General features: G+C 32.4%; 1 protein-coding gene across 1 annotated transcript in view; it reads right to left on the reverse strand.

Moving 5' to 3' along the window:
- Nucleotides 1-10313, reverse strand: part of LOC135129870 (transcription factor SOX-13) — a 226760-nt gene extending 216447 nt beyond the window's left edge. The window contains exon 1 of the mRNA XM_064057149.1: nucleotides 10099-10313. The gene's annotated coding sequence lies outside the window, so the exon portion shown is untranslated. The remainder of the gene's footprint in view (nucleotides 1-10098) is intronic.
- Between the last annotated feature and the right edge of the window lie 10144 nt (nucleotides 10314-20457).

Raw genomic sequence — 20457 nt, forward strand, 5'->3', positions numbered from 1 at the left:
ATTAAAAATTTTACTCGCCTTTTCTGTTTCGAGAAGACTAAATCATTCAAATCAGGCCATTTTTTCGATGTGTGAACATAAGCAATTGAAGTTAGGCATGTCTTGATAATACATTTTTTCGCGTTGGTTTTCTGCTTTAAATATATGTCATATTATTTGCACGTGTGCGGACCTAGCCCCTTGGAATTTGCGCGTGATATTTAACCACTGGTTTTTATTTAATAGAGATTGTCACAAACAAAACTTATAATTTTTCAAGGAAGTGGGATTTAACCTTCGGTCATTTTTTTTTTAATGGAATACCATATATTATATTTTTTGACGCCCTAATCGTTTTCTAGACTTTACAGATATACTTTATTTTTAAAACTCCCATGTAATATTATCAAATTGTTTTAATTTTTTTTAAACTTTTAATAATACAAAGATTTCCAAAAAAAAATTACAATAAGGTTATTTTTGAGATTCATGTTGCACAATTATGTACTCTGTTGTAGTACCAATAAAATTGAACCTTATTATACATTTTTAATTCTTATAATTTTAAAATAGTTAAACTTATTTTTTTTTTTGTTATTATTACTTATAATTTAGTCTGTTTTTTTTTTATTTTCTTATATGAGAATAAAATGCAATCATAAAATACAAGGTGATTGATTTTTTTTTTTTATAAACACCAAGATTCAGTTTTGCTGACAATGTGGACAGACGTTAAAAAAAACACATTATTGCGATTTTTGTGCACCTTTGCATTGTTAAAAACTGGAAGAACTTGATAATGTCGCGTTGAAATTGCAGAAATAAAATATGGTTGTGAAGTATAAAAAAGACTTACTTATGTAAGAACATATCGGAATTTCATTAAAAAAAATGTATATTACTTATGTCTCAAAAATAGAACGCTTTGTAGATACGAAAAGAATTTTAGTGTATGCTTAAGGAGCTTTACAATTTTGGTCTTTGTCTTTTTTTGTTAACAAATTATACGTCAAGGAGTGTGCGCTTAGTGACTCACCCTGAACACTCAAGTTTTGTGGTTAAAATATATATATAAAATTTGAAATTAACACTAACACTGAATTACGTTTTACAAGGCACACTTTAAGATTATTTATTCTTTATTTTCTTCGGGAAGTTGATCACGCCAGATAAAAAATAATTACGTGTCTCAGAAAATTTATGTGTGGATTATCCCAGAAACGGTTTCTTGATTGTTAATGTTAGACTTTAGCTATTGAAGTTTATTGGTCCATCAATAGTGATTTGTGTATCAAGGCCATAAAGAAGAAGTTTTCAGTTGATTTGAAGTTTGAGATTGGGGGCTACAAATCAGATGAGGCCGAAAGAGGTTTTTAAGGTGACCACACAGAAAAATAATTGCTTATGTACCTGATTTTGAGATTAGAAAATCTTTTTTTTCTTGGAGGAAAAGTCCTGCAGATTTGATAAAAACCAAACTGCTACTTTTTTTGTTTCAAGGCGATATTTAGTTAGGGTGGAGTTCAAACAGCTGCCCTTTTGGCTTTTTTACTTAAAAAAATGTTGGACAAAAATACAAAGCCAGGACACAAGTCTTCAACATCTGAGTACAAAAAAGTGACAAGTCAGTCCAAAAACGACTAGATTTGAAATGGTTGTCTAAAAAAACTTTTTTTAGTAAATCCTCATGGGTTACGCTGAGTGAAGTACTGCACTCTTTGCGTTTTATAGGCGAGGAAAATTACGTGCAAATAAATTTTCATATTTATAGGCCAAGGCCCAAATATTTTAAAATATCGAAAAAGTAGAGTACAGTGTACATATTAACTTGGGACATTTTCATGATAACAAAATATTTAATTTAAGAAACTGCAATCCAGTCAGTGCCAAAAAATTGCCCAAACCTTAAAAGACACGTACTGCTATTTATATTAAAAAATATATATATTGTATACCCCGAAATATGACACCAAAATTCAGAAATCATGTTTCGCGTTTAATACATACAATATTTTTTAACAGCTGCCAAAAAAGTACCATCCTGTGCGAATATTTGTTTCAACGAAAGTTTTTTCATGTCAAAATTGTAAAAATAAGGCAGTTTGTTGTCGAAATAGGGAATGTACGAAAATTTCACGTGTAACGTGCTATTTCGGGCCCTAACTACAAAAATAACTATTGCACAACCGGATTACATAGTTCTTATACGTTCTTTGTTAAACCAAAACATGTTCTAGGTACTAGTGATACTAAGTAAATAAGTTAGTCACTCTGTAGTTTATACTCGAGAAAGGACAACTTTTTGTTATTCCGTAGAGAAATTTCCAGGCAGGCAAGTGTGTAATGCATACACCACACCATTCAATATTTTTTTCGCTTTTATTGCGAGAAAATCCGGTTGATGATTTGTTTAATTGTAGTCGCGCTAATGCATCGCATCGCAATAAAAATTTATTGTCATAGCCAGCGCACCTCTCCTATTTGTTTACATAAGAGCTGAACCGGTCTGAAAATAATCCTTTGAGACAAAGCCTAATTGTGATGTTCGGCGAAGGTAATGGGGTTGGATGGGTGCACCGGATGCTGTAAGTGGGCCGCGATGAAACGGAAGAGCAGGTGGACCAGAGTGTAAATCATCGTTTTGTCAAAGTTGCGAGCTCTTGCGCGATCTCCAAATTAACATCGCCAAAGAGGACCCCGAATAAGAAATGAACGCGTCCGAACGCTTTGATGTAATAACGACAGGTTTATGGATTGATAAATATACGAGATGGGGGCTATTATTCGTGTCGGAGTTATGGCTGTTTTCTGCCAGAAATAATATACGACTTGCGACGCATTTTTCACTGGACGATAAATTCGCCACTCTCTTTTGGCGGGAAAGGCTTTCGGGGAATTTGCTTTAAATTGGATGGGTTTCTCTTGTGATTTGGAATTATCCGAATTGCGTGACTCATGCTGGTTACCGGAGAATATGACGTGATGCTGTTGTCTGTTAGAGAATGTTTTGTAAGTGGGCAACAATTTTCTTCGCATGTAAACGTGAATCTGCAACATTCACACTCAGACATGTGTAACAGCTTTATAATAAAGGTGAAGATACAGGAGTTATGAATACACGTATTTACGACAGAAGCATGTTCTTATTTAATGGGTTGTGTCTGAGATAATGAAATTCATGTACTCGTGTAGCCATATAAAAGACACATTATTTTTGTTGGTCATTTTGGAGGAATTCTGCAAAACATGTGAAAATAGGTTACAAAAATTGATTTTATTCTTTTAACATTCACACTTTCATTTGTAATTTCTTCTTTTTTTCTCTCTCATTTATTTCTCTGTCTCTCATAATTCATCTATAATATATTATTTCTCCTCCCAAACGTGGTATTCTTCTATGAAGTTTCAACTGAATTAACAAAAAAGTTAAGTAGACAAGGTATACCAATTTTCCAATTTGGCAGTATATTTCTTATGCACAAATATATATATATACTTTTTAAAACTCCAGTAGATAAACTAGCGAAAATAGGTTGAAATTTATTATTTTCATGAGTCATTGCTTAAGGCTACAATACAGAACGCACACGATATTTTCTCATAGTTTCAACGAACTGTTAAATAATTTATTGTAAACTATAATAATCTGTTTTAGTTAACAAAACCATATGAAAGGAGTTATTGGTAAGTTCGTGGTCTATACTGTGACATAGCCAACGTTCTCCATTTCAAAACAAATTATGCTGCTGCTTTATTAGATGAGAACTTTTTTCTTCTTCTTCGCCTTATTATTATTTTTTGGAAATAGTCTGATGAAGTAAATTTGTCGAACAGTAGTTGGGATGGTCAATCAGTTCAAAACCAGTGTTATCAATTTTTATCAACGCAATCCAAGATTTGCGGACGCATTATTCTGCAAGTATAGCGTACTTTTGCAAAATCTAGTTAATATACAGCGTGTTATTGAAAGGTACGTACAAAATAAAATCGGCAATTGGTCTCGAAGTATGGGTGCTAAAAGTAAAAAAGTTCAGGTAAAAGTGTTCTCTTTTTAGAGAAAAAAATTATTAAAATTCGTTGTACGCTTCTGATAAAAAGGTCATCTTTCGTTTCTATAGCAACAAAAGGGTTTCTCATTTTTTTATTATTGTTACAGTTGCTAGGATTCACTAAAATAAATTAATTTTCACTTAATTTGATCAAAACTGAGACGTTACCATTCATATATTTTTTAAAATTTCACAAAGTAGAGGAACTCTTTGTCAAAAAATATACCTGTTGTAATGGCAACCTCTTTCGTTTTTGCTTTCCGAGCGTAAGCTGTAATAGGGTCCATCCGGCGAATGGCTACTTTCATGCTTTGCTTGATATTTCATGACCTCTAAGGTACGAAAAAAAGGTTTCTGACGTCTGTCTATTCCAACTTTTATCAAACAGATAATTCCCGAAATCAGAAACTACCGGATCGTTTGTTGTCAGACAATTTGGTGACGTCTTATCATTTTGTTCAGAAAAAGGGTTATCTAACTTTTATTTATAATATAATGTATTCCTGTAGTTTCTAATTCCGCCTTGAAGTTTTTAACAAGTACTTTACAAACATTTTTCTGTTCAATATTTTCCATGTGTTTCATGTAACTGATATCTCGCTAGTTTAGGAAGTGCCTCGTGGCTTAGTTGGTGAAAGCGGATTGTTGAACTTCTTATATTGTGACTGGATTATCTACATTTTTCTACTTATAGGGATTATCATAAAATAAATAAAATTTTGAAAATAGGTTTTCATGTTTAAAAAAATAAAGTGGATTTGTTCGATTGCATTTAAGTTCTGTTTAGGCCGATTTTTTTGTTTTGTATTTATCAATACCGCCTCGTCCGGGAAATTATAGTATTCAGGATTATTAATTCTTTGTTCCAATAATTAACTTTTTTTGACAGTGAATTCTTTGTTTTATCCTCTTTTAAAAATATTTATTAAATTATATAATGGTTATTTAAAAATTATCTGAAATGTCCAAGCTTTGAGAAACGATAAGAACACTTCAGGTTTGCCCTTAAAATGTAATTCTTGTAAAGAATGTACTCATGCGCTTTTGTCAAATTTTATTTTTGTTATTTATTTCTTTTAATTTGTTCCACGATACGTGAACTCACTGTCTTGCAGCAGCCAAGTTTATTCACAATGACGCAAATAATTCTTTGTATTTAAATTAGCAACGTGCTATTTTTGAGCAAGTTTGTATTTTTTTGGTCTATGCGATGGCTCACCACTTCACAGTATTAGATCCACATTAATAATAAGTTTTAGAATTCATTTAAACTACTAATGGCCCAAACAGTATAGATATTTAAAATCACTCACTCAAATAGACTGTATGTGATTTACTGGACCTAGAGTAAGCAGATAATAATTGTATGTGTAACATGTTTTTCTAAAATTTTAAAATAAAAAATATCTCAGTAGTACCCTTAGCTCAAATACTTAATATAAAAATGTGATGCTTAATTTGCGTGGTTTTTCAACTTTTGACATTTTTAAGACAGTAAAACTTAGCGGAAAATGGTATAAAAAAATATAAAATGTATGCCTAGGTAAATGTATCATTTGAAAGAGAAAAATATTGTTTTTAAAATTTTGTAATATTTAATCCTTCAAAAAATACTTCATTGATCATGGCAGAAATGTTCTGTTCATTTTCTAGGCGCTGCATGTGTGAACTGAATGTTTGGAGGTGACATCTGTTGTGGTCTGTGTAACTAAATTGGACCTGTTCGACAGCATACTGTATAATGTTTATTAGATTAGGACAAATCGTCATTTTTCTGTTCGATTCGAGGTCTTAATACTATTAGTCATCATTTTACCATCGGTACTGTCGCAGAATATATACGATAAAACTTTAGATTATATGCCATAAGTTAATTGTGTTATATATTAAAATTTTGATGTTTTACTGCTCTCAGAATTTTAAAATTCGTAAAACCTAAAATGATTTTTTTTGTTGGCAAATTTTTTCGGAATTTCCAAAATTCGTATGTTCTTATATATAAAAAAGTTTGTGAACGATCCTGAATAGCACCCATTGCTAATTTATATTGTTTTTTTTTTAATCAAAACACAAGATAGTTCGAAGAGAAGCTGGCGTATTAATATGACTAATATTATTATAAGTAAGTAAAATAATATAATACTACTCGTAAGCTATTTAAATTCAGTACTTCATTTGTATAAAAGTATCTATTGAGTTTTATATAGTAATTTTTTATATGATTCATAAAAGGTATATCTTTTTATTCACAATATTTTCTTATAAATTGTATAATTCTGCGGAAAACAGAACGTGTATATGTATAAAGGCCAATGGAAGAATAAAAGCAGACGGTGTTAATAATTTATTTGTCGTGACATATACTTTATTCAAAACCAGTGGACTTCTCATAGTTCTCAGAAAAGATCACCGTGTTTAACACTGTAGGTTTAAACGCTATGGTACCACACTTATAGTTATAAATTAAATTTACTAATTCTATTATACATTCATTGAACGGTGGTTGCTTATGTGCACAAAATGTCCTTTGTGGTCAATGTTTAAATCACTTTCAAAAATATACCTGTACATATGTACCGCACCATCATCAGATCGATGAACATGTTCCAGTACTTTGGAAGTGGTACGTTCTATGTATGAATGCAAATTGTAGCAAATTATTCACTGTGTAAAATTTTTCAAGCCATAATGTTGTGTAAATTATAGCATTTTTACTATATGGTACGTGTAGTTCCCACACTGATGCATGATGTATACCAGGTAGGGAATTTATGTATAATAAATATTGTCCAAGAAACTTTTATTTAGCACGATACAATCAAAAAAGAATTACCACAGAAACCATTCACATTTACACCAAATTTCTAGTTTAATATCTCATTTTTTACATTGGATACTGTTGGTTATTCTTATAAACTCGTTTTTACATAAGCATGATAAAAGTAAAAATGCATTCACCTACTTGCTCGTCCGTTTGACAGCTGCCACTCTCGCAGGCGGAGCTTCCTCATTTTCAGCCTAAACGGGCTAATAAATCTCCTCAAATTAAAAGTTAATTTTAAAAATAAATAAAAAACTGATAACTTTTACTTTTCAAAATAGTACGATACACCACTTAAAGCGTGACATCACTCATCCCAACAGATGTTAAGTGCTATCAAGAAAGAATAATAGACATAATTTTTTGTGTTTAAAAGTTGTACTCGGGCGGAAATCACTCAAACATTCTCGTCCAACTTGATTTTTTAAATCTCGGTTGATCACGAATACTGTATTAAGTAACATATATTTACATAGTGGTAGTTATTATAAACCAGTTCTTGCGTTAGTGTGAATTAAAAATGCATTTACGTCCACCTGTTTCTTGGTTTGACAGTTGCCAATCTCTTGTAACAGTCACAGCTTCCTCATCCTTAGATCGAATTCATTTATCAATTCCTCAAGTTTCACTTTCAATGTTAGAAATAGATAATTGATAACTTTTACTTTTTTCCAAAGTGGGTATGCCAGAACATAGATCATGACGTCACTCATCCCAGCAGATGTCACTCGAAAGCACGTGACATATGTTTACATGGGATTTACCTGTTGAGTCGATGCCCCAGAACATAAACAAGAGTTTTACACGATCGCAATCACACAACAAATGTCGAATATCGCCACTGCATGAACATTATCACACTTATGTGGTAAGCCCAAAAGTCTGACAGTAGCAGTGAGACGCGTTTCCAAGACAATACGATTATATCATTATATCAACACTGGTATTTTAGTAGTTACTGGTTATACCTAAAACATTTTGCTTCTCAGAAATAATACTACTAACAGCAAAATTGGTGATTTTCTGAAAAATGTATCTGACGAGTTTTATTTCTACAATTAAAGTAGGCCTATATATCACAAATTTGTTTAATTTAATGTTATCTATGGTGTGGACGAACTGTGAAAGCTCGACAACACTGGATCATGAACACCAGCGATGGTCAAAATATACTTTTGCCAGATCAGTTACAACCATTCTTAAAAAATGTAATGAGATTTGTCAACACTGAAAAAACAGGGTAAAGAAATATCTAACAAAGTTTAGGCAATTCTGATTCGTCCGCCATATTGTTACTTAATTTGGTACCAGGTTTTTCAAGAGTAGTGTCCATGACAAGACAACATTCGGAAAATTTCATTGATGTTCACGATAAATTTCGACTTCAAAAGAAACCACAAAACAGCCCGAGGAAATGAAATTTGTGTAGTTCACACCTAATAACTGTAATTTGAGTATTGTTAATAAGTGTAAAAAATAATAAAACGTGTTAACAGCAGTAATTTTACGTTGATTAGAGTGGCGAAAAGTCGATCTGGCCTTGTGAAACATGGCTGAGTCCATTCTTTTGTGTTTTTCTCAACATCGTTTATTTTATGAAGACATCATCTGTGATCTGGCTTGAGAATCTAAAGTAGTTGTACTTTTTTCAAAATTTACCTATGGGTTAATAAATATCTGACAGTTGAGATAAAAAACAAAAATTAAAAAACTTAATCTCTAGTTGTCTTCGAAATTGTAAAATTTGTAATTCGAATAAAAACTCATAATGGTTGTATTTTGCATAGTACACAACGAGTATGTAACAAATATCACGTTTGCAGTTGGCCGTGTTGTTGTACGTATGTTGTGCTATAATCGCTGTCAAATTAATGTGATACTGGCCAGAATCAAATTGACTTAAGTCACATATCACACGTTGAGTGACATAATACACTCTACTTATTTATAAAATAATGTGAATTTAAAATTTTAATTTTATGTAATTCTTGATTATTTTCCACAAAGTTTAAAAGTTCTGACCAGACAATGTATTTCAATGGAATCTAAATGTTACTTGGTTTTGTAGGTCTAACTACATATGTATTAGACAATAACGGCAAAATATTATAAGTTATGCTCAAATATGCAAGGTATATTCTGTATAAATATATTGTTTAATATTTCCCGCAACAATTACATAAATTTAAAAATTGTTATTAAATAAGTTTGTGATACAATGCTTTTACTTTCTCTTTAGTTCTTAAATTTTATGAAAATTAACACGTAATTATATCAATACTACTCAAACTACGAAGTTTTCACAATTCTAAGAAGAAATAAACATATTAACATCATCATTGCTTCTGTTCTCAAAAATTAACTGAAATAATATTTAAAATATTTTCTAAGTTTGTTATCAAAATTTTATTATAATAAATTAATACATGCATTAAATAACCGTTGAATGTTATGTAACTCTATTTATCATCCTTATTTTAAGCGGTAGAAGCTGAATCAATTTTACAGTTAATTCTAAAATGCATACCTAATGATTATGACTAATATTAGAACAATGATGATTTCCATGGTAGTCACTATATAATGTACTTTTTTTTAATAACATAAGTGTTTAGAAAGTGATCATATTTCTCATTAACAAGGCAATGTGTAGTGTAGATTAAAAATATTTTCTACCAAATGCTGTTCCAGCACCCTTGAAAAATAACGTAGATTGTGTCTATTAATAGTTGTTAAGTATTTATGATAAAGGTTGTTAACTAATAAAATTGTACATATACGAAAAAAATAGCGTGTTGACTGCCATCAAAGAATAATATAGTAGAGAGATAACTTTTTATATTTAAAAGTTTTTATCTCACTTGTATTCAGACTACAACCTGTGCAGGAAATCAATCAATCAACAACATTCTTGTTCAGCTTTGATTTTCAGGTCTCAAGTTATCACAGATAGTGTATATTTGCATAGTGGCGGTTATTCTTACAAACCCGTTTTTACGTAAGTATGACAGAACTAAAAGCATTTCCATCCACCTGTTCTTTCGTTTGACAGTTGTCAATCTTAAAGAGTAACACGAGTCTCATCAAACTCCCTCATAAACTCCTCAAGTTTCACTTTTAAATTTGAAAATAAATAGCTGGTAACTTTTACTTTTCGCAAAGTCCTTATGACAGATCATAGTTCATGACGTCATTCATCCCAGCAGATGTCATTCGAAAGCACGTGACATATGTTTACATGCGACTTACCTGTTGATTGCGGTGCCCCAAAACACAAACAACAGTTTTACATGATCGCAATCACACAATCGATCTCGAATCCCGTCACTGCACCTGCAGCACTATCACACATGCATGGTAATCCCAAGGGCCGGTCGCACTGTCACTGTTGGCAGCACTGGGAGCATCCCCAACAGGTCCCATTCATGAGTACTGTGTTTGCGAGTCGCGTGCTCTCCCGAAGACCTCGCTTCTTACACTGATCACACACTCATGAAGGTAAGAATGGCCCGGTGGGGGGACATGTGAGCATACCCAGGTAGGCAGGCTGGCCGCAGCGGACTTCCGTCGGGCCTCTTCTTCGCTCGGTGTCTGCTCCAGGTGGACGCCGCCAGACGAGTGCGACGCCCGTCAAAGGGGCCGCATCCATTAGCCGGCGTCTTGGCGTGGCCGCCGGCACGATGGAGCTGACCGCACCGATAATTTGATATAGTGTCCTCTCATTACCCTATTGATTGCTCCATTGTCTCTCTGGCGCGAACTTACAAACTTAGTTAACTCGCCGAGAATAATGGACAAAGGTCGGGAGCGGGATTCGGGGATGGTGATGACGGCTGGAGCCCTACAATAGCTCACTTGATTATACTTATTATGGACCGGAGGCGAGGCATCTTCTTCGATGTCAAAGCGCTTAATTGATAACTGAACGTTTTCAGGAGTGGTGCTGTTTGGTGACTTTAACCCTAAATTTTGCGAAACTTTGTTATTCTCCTCACATGTAATAATGAAAATGCATCAGCTTTTATTAGAGACAAATGTATTTTCTGAAATACGCTTGCAGCAATTGAACTCGTCCTATGAATAAAATGCCACATGAAGAAATATCTAAAATTAAAATCTCAGCTTTTTTTTAAATTTCTCACTTTGTTGTCTAATTAATTTTGATAAAACTGAGGGAACATTGTGACCATTTTCACAGAGTTTAAACAGGCCGAAATATCCAGTCAGAGGGAAGTGAACACCGTCTCTTTAACTTTTTGTGGTACACTTACTTTAAATAGATTTCACTTGAGCTATAGCCTTAATTTTTTCTTGCTGTGATTTAAAATAATATTATCTTAGAAACTGAGTTGTGGCATCAAGTTTTATTTCCCGTAGGTAGGTTTTAATAGTCATTTTGACAAATGTCTAATTTCATGTTTTCCAGACGTTCCATTTGGTCGTAGAATATTAAAAAGTAGGAACCCCCTTTCCAATCTGTCTGTCGTCTGTTGACGATTGAGATGTGGCCGAACAATACGGAAAAAAATTGGATCTTCCATTTCGTTGACCTGTCTGTCGGCGTTTGTTTATCTGTTGGCAATTTTATTACACAGATAATCTGTGAAACAACTGAACTGATTACTGCGAAATTTCAGACCTACCTTAAAATTATCTTGTAGATGATGAAACGATAATTAAATTTTATCTTTCATCCCCACTAACACTTACATGATCTTCTCAAAATTTAGCTCCTTTATTTTTAAGCTTACACATACGGCTTGTTGTAAAAAAAATGGTGTCAAGTTTGGACGCCCTCGCCCCTTAAATACAATCGAACAACTACAGTTTTTTTGAATAATTGTAAAATTTGTAAAAAGTGTATTTATTTTAGGATAATTCCCATAAGTAAAAAATATATAGATAATACCAGTCACAATATAAAAAAAATGTGTCCCATCGCCCACATAAAATACGTGGAAAATATAGCACAAAAAAAATGTAAACTAATTGTGATAAAATTCCGGATTCATCAAACACAAGTACAGGAGTATATTATTTTATAAAATTTAGATAACTTTTACTACGGAAAATAATAAGGGGACGTCATCAAATTGTTGATAAGGATGATTAAAACAAGTTTGGTTAGTGTTTCAGCATCTACACGATATTCCTAAAACGCATATATAATTTTACAGCAATCGGTCCAGTAGTTTCGGAGATTATCTGTCTAAAAACAACCGACACAGCCGACAAGCAGGTAGACGACAGACCGACAGAAACCTGAGACCTATTTTTTCATACCCAGGTCATGAAACGTCGGGAAAACATGAAAGTAATGAGCCACCTCATGGACTGGATTACAATACTTCCCTAGCTTACGATCAAAATTAAAAACAAATTTTGTCTAATAAAATTAATATAACGGACACTTTTAACATCTTGCTGGGGTACTAACCCTTGGATCTACCGACTACAGAATATTAGGTAAAATTTATTTATTTATTTTAGCCAAAAATTTGAAGACGTACATAACCTCTAGGTATACATTAAAACAAATATAGAAAATACCAAAAACAGTGTGAGAAGTCAAATGATATCCTATAAATGTGTTTTGACACCATATATTATTTTTGTGTTTGACTACGACATCCAATTTTTTTTAGCGACTTCCTATTTACATATTTTTTAGATCTTATTTTTATGAATTCATTAATGTATCATACTTTAATCATCCATACTTCGCCCTTGTCTATGATTCGAACATATTATGTTGCGAAAACACACTCCGTTAACTTGTTTATATTTGGTCTGGAGTACACTTCTTCTCTACATATGGTAGGAAACGGATTAACAATTGCTTCAAAAATCTGAATGCATATGATAATGATAAAGGGCAAGGCTATACCGACATTTCTAGTGAGTTTTCCCATTTAAAAATATTTTGGTCAACATTATTTCAGCAAGGACACGTATGTCATTTCCAACACGTGAAGTGTAATACTAATAATAAAACACAGGAGTGGACCCTCCTTGAGAAATCTGATCAATGAAAAATTATAGATAATCGCAGAAACAGTGTAGGAAACCCCATGTGACATTCGAAGGCGAACGTTTTACAGGATAAATTAACGAATAATTTTGTGCGAACTTCTTTTATGCTACTACAAATTGCTGTACAATTTCGATTTTTTTCTGAAAATTTAATATTATTTTATAAAATTTAATCCTACTTATGTTGAAAAATTTTGATATGATCATATTGTTGGTGGGACAAATTTTGGTTAGCATTTTACCATCTGCAGGCTGTTCCTAACATACATGTAAAATTTGACCACAATTGGTCCGGTACTTTCGGAGATTATCTGTCTAATAAAAATATGGACAGACGACAAACAGACAGATAGACTGAAACGTGAGACCTATTTTTATATACTCTAGGGGTCATGAAACGTCGAGAAAACGTGAACGTAGCCATTCGCCGGATAGACTTTACTGCTCTTTTATCTGTGGTTGTGTAATCGTCCCATAATTTTAACTTTGCTTAGAGGAGTTTTTATAACAAAGTCAAAATTTTATAATAACATTTTATAATTTACTTCCGAAATTATGTGACGAACATTTTTGAAACAATAGAAACTCACTAAATTAAGAATACATTTTAATAAACAGCTTTGGTTTAGTTACCAAAAGATAAATATGTACAGATTAGAGCAAAAGTATTGAACTTATTGCATATCGCTCAAAGTTTGCATAGACTGCACAATTTAAGATCCTCAGTGTGTACTTTTTTTCAAATTATTAATTTTGTGCGGGGAAACACCCTATAGTATACGTTCGTTTTAAAAATTTAACAGAACACGTATATAGTTATTTTTTAAATGAAAATTTTTTCTACAAATGACGTCCTTCAGAAGCAAAAATGTTCTGAAATTTATCAATTTCCTAACACTGTCGAGTTTACTTTTACTTTCATATGTATATATCAAAACTGGCATAATTTCTAAAATAAAAAGCACAAAAATGATAAACACATTAAGACTAATAATAATTTTTTTATCAAAATAATTCTTCAAATAAGATATCGTTTTATAGCTTTTACTCATCTGATAATTTTTATTTAATTAGTCACAGCATTATTACCAAACTTCGGTCGAAACATTGCTTCAGAACCTAAATTGACAACAATAGATAAAATAACGGTCAGTTATCTGGAGGTTTAATTTAGTCCAAAGCATTTATGAGTTTCTTTGTCAGCAAGCAAATGTGTACATACATGTATAGCTTGTGACAAATAAAGCGATAGCGACAAATTTTGTTCATTTATGCTGATTTTTTTTAGAAATGTTTCTCTTACGCTGTTACGCAATTTACATAAGGCAAAGTAACACAATTTTCAAGTAAATTTGAATTAAAAATTGTTTTAAAATTATATGTTCAGGTGCGGTCCCATAAACACTTCGGTCCAGCGAATAATTCCGACTCAACATAACTCGTACTCATTAATCGACTCCTGGATCAGACTGGACTCTAATTCTCTGATTGACTGACTGAGTTCTTAATTATATTTAAACCCCCATACGCATTGGGGTTTGCGTTCTATGCCTTCGAGGTTGTTCTGGAGTTCGCCACCGAGACTTCCAGGATTTTCTCTGTTCGAACGCCGCCGTCACCGATGATGAGTCATCGCCGTAGATTGTAGTAAAGCTATAGGTGTCGTATCGGAGTGGCGTATGGGTTTTCTTCGTAACAGTATAAAATATGTCCACGGTTCGGTTATAGCCGGATTAAAAAAAAACATTTCTTCTCCTTTTAAAAATATTTTAAAATTGTCTTCTCGATTGCGCGATAGAATGTCAGGTCGCGATTTAGTTAATATTGTGGTCATTGTAGTCCAAGAAAGTAAGGCATTTGAGTGATTTATTAAGAAAATAACTATAAATGCAACGCAATACAGGTGGAAAAGAAACCGAGGTTGTAATTCAAGCTATTGTGGCCGGCATTTGTGAATATTGTTGTATTGTGTTCGCATTGAGAAATTGCTCATTGGCTCATGAACAGTATAAAGTAACGAAAGGTGGGGTCGACGCGCGAATTTTTCCCGTTGATCCTGCAGTCCGTCTATTACTAGCAGTAGATTCAATTACTTATCGCAGTCCGAGCAGATCGGAGCATAATTCGGGCCGCCGCAAAAAATTGTAATATGTGGTTGCGGCATCAGGCCTCGGTATAAATTACAGATTGTGTACGCTTAGGTCGGGAATTAATAATAAAAAAAGACCGTAGAAACAGATAAACAGTGTTTCATAACCTCAGCATCGTATGACAGTACCAATAAATCTCTGGTAATTTATTAGGAGTGTGAATCCCCATAATCGGACACTTCTAGCCACAAACTCCAGCACTTAGCCTGCGATATAAAAAACGGCAACAAAATCGCCGCTCGTTTTCCCGGTGCGAAAGCTTCGCGAGAGAGCGCTTTGATAGATAGCCACCAGCGAAGACGACAAAAAACTGTCTTTGTCTGTTGGAGCTATGTTAATTCTACCATGCGATAATTCATACCAGTTGTACTTGCCTTGCTGGAGTCGTATTATAATAATATACGACGAGCTTGGATGTATACCTACCTACCTTGTGAGCGCCCCTCGGCCCGCGCTGAAATACGACGCAAAAATGCGACACGCATGTTAAGCTCCTCATCAGCTGAAACTAAGGCACTATGCACAACGTAAACAAGTAGGGTACAACGTACAACTGCACTTCCAAAAAATTTGCAGATTACTGATCTTGCTGTCTCAATGGTCAAGGAAATTATGACGTTTGTGCCAAAAGCATAGCATACAAAAAATGCATACAGTAACAGTTGGGCCATCTTATACCTATATTGACATCTATTTAACGTTTAGATCGTTTAAAAAAAATGTTTCTCTATAGTAAGAATTTGGGCAGATGCAGTTCTTTGTTATTTTCTTATTTTCCTGCAATGAAGAGGTAAAAACTTATTTGAACAAAAATTATAAATCAATAATCTTATTTTATATTTTTTTATCATATTCCCATAATTGAAATAAAGAAGTGTTGGAACCGTCAAATTGCAGGTACTTAAATAGGCATGTTGTGCACGTGTTTCAAGTTAGTTTTTCATAATAATATTTTGTTATGAGGTCATCAACTTTTTAGCAAGGACAGATAATTATATTAGTTTGGCTACGTACAGTGTAATTCTAATAATAACAGTACTTTATTATCAACTTTCAAAAAAATGTGGTGAGCCACTGATTCATTAATTAATTTTTTGGGTCGATCTGTATAAGAAATTAAAAAAAATTGGTCTTAATTTATCTAGAGAGAATTCTCCTTGTCCGTGAAGCACAATACAACATATCCAGCTTTTTAGAAAAAAATATATAGGTATTTAATTTTGCGAATTTTTTGATAATCCCTGCAAATTGGAATAAAGATATGTATTTTTTATATGTAATGTTAAAGTAAAAGTAAAAAAGCTGCTATATGTGTGTTTCAAGTGAGTCTTTCTATTGGAACATTTTGTGATGACGTCATCAATATTTTAGTAGAGATAGTATGTATGTCAACAATGTAATACTAATATAGTTTAGGAAATGAAAATATACCTGATAAAATTTTATTGCTTATAACGAGAGGGACAGCAATAACAAATATACTTATACATATATTCACACTCAAGCACAGGATCGGATTTGAGTTATTCTTAAAATTTTAGAATGAGTAAAAAATACAGTGTGAATAAAAAATATTCATTCAAATTGAATTATCTTTTTTTATGTGTACTATATCATGTCATTTATTTTATATATTTTGTACACTTTTGTAATTCTAATGTTAGAAAAAAAGGTCCTGGATATTTTATTCGGACCACGTATTTTACATAACACTTAATTTCGCATAGATAATAATTAATTTTACTCATTTTACACATAAAAATGAAGCTCATTCTCTTTACTGAGTAAGGGTAGGATCAGTCCGGAGCTGGACTGTTCTACTTTCTGGTGATATCGGCATGCGACAACTTTGAGTTATAAATATTCTTTAAGATTGTACTAGCGCCCCTCTCGTTATTGACAATAAAATTTTATAAGGTATACTTTTATTTCCTAAACTATAATAACAATACTGTCTCCAAATTGTTGGGAAAATAGGCTGAGCCGTTCTTGATTTGATCAATAAAATAAATGAATGCATGAATTATTTTGAGTCACCATGTATAAGCAATACTAACAATACACATCAAAGTGTCAAAGACAACAGTGAATTAAATAATACCCTCAGAAAAACAGGAAGTGGAAACAGCGGAAAATTTGCGATTGTTTCTGCTTGCTTGATAACTTGGCTGATTTTTTGAATGCAACAAAATACTTGTTAGCCTTTTGCAATTAAACTAAAAACTAAATTTTCTTAATACAAAAAAAGCATGCTGTGCATAAGTTTTGAATGAGCTTTCCATACAAAATTTTGTTATGACATCATCAACATTTTAGTAAGAACACTTATATTATTAATTTGAATAGATGTAGTGTAATACTAATAATAGTAGTATGTATTCTCAAATTTTCTGGAAAATGGCTTTTTTGGGTTATATGGTAATAACAGCAACATCAAAAATGTAATAATAAATAACAAAATGAAGGCAGATTCATAAACCACAAGTACAGGCGCATATTATTTCATAAAATTTGGACAACCTTAAGACGCAAAACTTTTTTTGTATTTTTTTTTGTTAAAATTATAGTATATGTCAAGTCTGTAGAGCCTATAAGTCATCAAAAATTAAAAAAAATAGAAAATATACAAAACCGTGGTCAATATATTGGCTGCTGAATTTTTATGTAAGTGACCTGGTTTTGAAAATTTGAACATATCTGGCTGAAAACACATTTTATTTATTTTTAACGAGGAAAATGGTTTAAAAATAAGGTAAAATAGTACCTAAACTTGAAAGTTCATTTACGGAATGCAATACAATATTTTTTATGATAGTGTGGTTTCAGATACATATTTTTTTCAATATCTTCTTTGAGCAAAATTAAACATTTAATATTGCAGATTTTTTGAATTTATTGTAATTTTAGGGTTACACAATATAATTTTATGTAAGATAATGTTTATATCAATGTTGTAAAAAAATATAAGAGAATTACTTATATTTGTTAAAAATAAGAAGCTAAAACTTTCAGAATTTAATTTTGTTATTCATCTAGCATAATAAATTTATCGCTACTATGTGAAGAACACGATATTTGCTAATCAAATAATACAACAATTCATAGTCTACACTTATCATCTACACGATATTCCTAAAATACGTGTAAAATCTGACGAAAAGTCGATCCAGTAGTTTCGGAGATTATCTGTACGATAAAAATCGACACTAGCGATAAACGATAGATAGATAGACGACAGACAATAGGCCACAGACAGACGAAAACGGGAAACCATTTTTTTCGTACCCTACGGGTGTATGGGTTATGAAACTTCAACAAAAAGTGTAAGTGGCCAGTCGTCCAACGGACCTTATTACAATACTTCCTCCGATTAAGCTCGGGAAGTAAAAACAGAAAATGCTTGTTAAATATTCGCCTTTAGATTTGTCATGAAGATATCTTTCAAAAATATAAGAAACTCGTTGGCAGCTTGGGTATTGACGAGGTGCTGCTTAAAGTTAAAAAGCACTAACATATCGTAGGGCAGATAGAAAAGAAGTAGTTTTAATATATTTTTTTAATATAAATAAAATAAACAACCATAAACTCGTTTACAATATTTTATTCTTTCAAAACCCCAACAAAATAGTCTCATCAAAAAAATAAAATTGCGTCATTTTTAAAGATTAAAAAAAAATGCTTTAAATGTACAAGCATGATATATCATCTACACCTGGTGTCCACTGTTACATAGTTTAACCATAAATGTAACACAGAATTATTAAATAAATCCGTAGAATATGTTCAAAAGCTACGAAAGTTAAAAGTTAATAACTTTATAGACTTTTAGTTAAATTAAGTCATAGTCTTCAATGCCAATGTATTTTGATAACGTAATTCTTCTCACGAAAAATTTAGATTTCTCACGAATCTTGTTTAACAAATTGACATAATTTGTTATGTAGAAACAGACCATTAGATAATGTGTTTTGCTATCTCTATACTTTATCATCTTCATGATAATCTTAAAATATACTTACAATTTGAAAGTGATCGGCTCGGCAACTTTGAAGATTATCTGTATAATAAAATGACCAACAGGACAAGACACATGGCTAGGAAAAAATGAGAACATACTGTTAGATAGTCGTCAAGTGACTATTATAACAGTTTCTTCTGCTATGCGTCGACAAGTAGAAATAATGCGATTAAAAAAAAATGCAATTCTGTCATAATTGTTAAAAGTATTTTTTTTTTTTAATAATAAGTTGGTTGTATTTCTTGCATATAAACATATTAGAGGCTGGAAAAATGTGTACATTTAATTGTCATTGCAGTACCTACATTTAAAACGTAGCTAAAATACTGTAATAATCACACGGGGGTAAAAACGCGTTTTATCATAGTAGTATAGGTACAATTTTTCAGAACAACATAAGAAAAAATTAAATATATTTTTTTATTCTTGTCATAGTTTAACCCTAATTAAAACATTTTAGCATTTTCTAAAAGAACCAAGGTTTTAGAAAAAAAGGCTTAGATGCATATAAATATCGGGTAATTTTTTTAAATTTCTGCTTTAGTTGCTCATGACTCTTATGTCAATCATTTCAGTTGCACTGCTGATGTACGCATCATTGCCAGCCAGGGCATAAATTAAAGTAAAAAATTTGGTAACTTACATAACCTATTTCTGCGAAATTTTGTATTATCATAATTAATTGTAAGTAAGAACGCAGAAAAATATAAGGTTATATCGTGATGCTTTTGAGGGTAACGTCCAGGTTCCCATTCCTTCTTTCGTTAATGCCGTGTACCATGTGTACCTCTGTCGGTTATCCATCTTCCGTCCCATCGTAAGGAGATCATTATCAGGCATATTATTTCAAGAGGTACAAATGAAACGGACAGAGTATAACCCGAAAATACAGTTCCCATTATTTCCAACTATGGATTTCTCTAAATAACCTACTATTACCAACTTCACAATAGACTAATTTTATAAGGGTTGTGACCTGCTTCAATACGCACGATAAACAAAGCATAAATAGAAGTTGAAACAATAAACAATGATTAGTGTTTGTTGTACCTCTTTGAAACTAACAGTGTATCCACTACACCTAGTCCACATTACAACAAATTGTTTAAAACGGCAGCCTCCAAGATTAAAAACCGCCAACAATAACAACTAATGAATTGACGTTTAAAAATTGTTGTAGAGATAAAGCGGAGTCGAGGTTCCTGTCACGATTTCGGTTGTGTAATTAATACCATAAATTAAACCCAGTAGCTGTTAACAATAATAAGTCCGACATTTATAACAGGCGTTAGCGCGCTGGATTTGTCGCCCCAGGTCTGGGCGTAAGCAGCCGTTCAGCATGACTTGCACATGGTTTAGGGCTAATCGGCCTGCTGCTACCGTAAAGCACCGGCTTCAGTGGGTGAC

This window comes from Zophobas morio, unplaced genomic scaffold (assembly GCF_036711695.1).
Source record: "Zophobas morio isolate AGI-343-1 ecotype UQ-CSIRO unplaced genomic scaffold, CSIRO_AGI_Zmor_V1 ptg000002l, whole genome shotgun sequence".
NCBI classification, from domain to species: Eukaryota; Metazoa; Arthropoda; class Insecta; order Coleoptera; family Tenebrionidae; genus Zophobas; species Zophobas morio.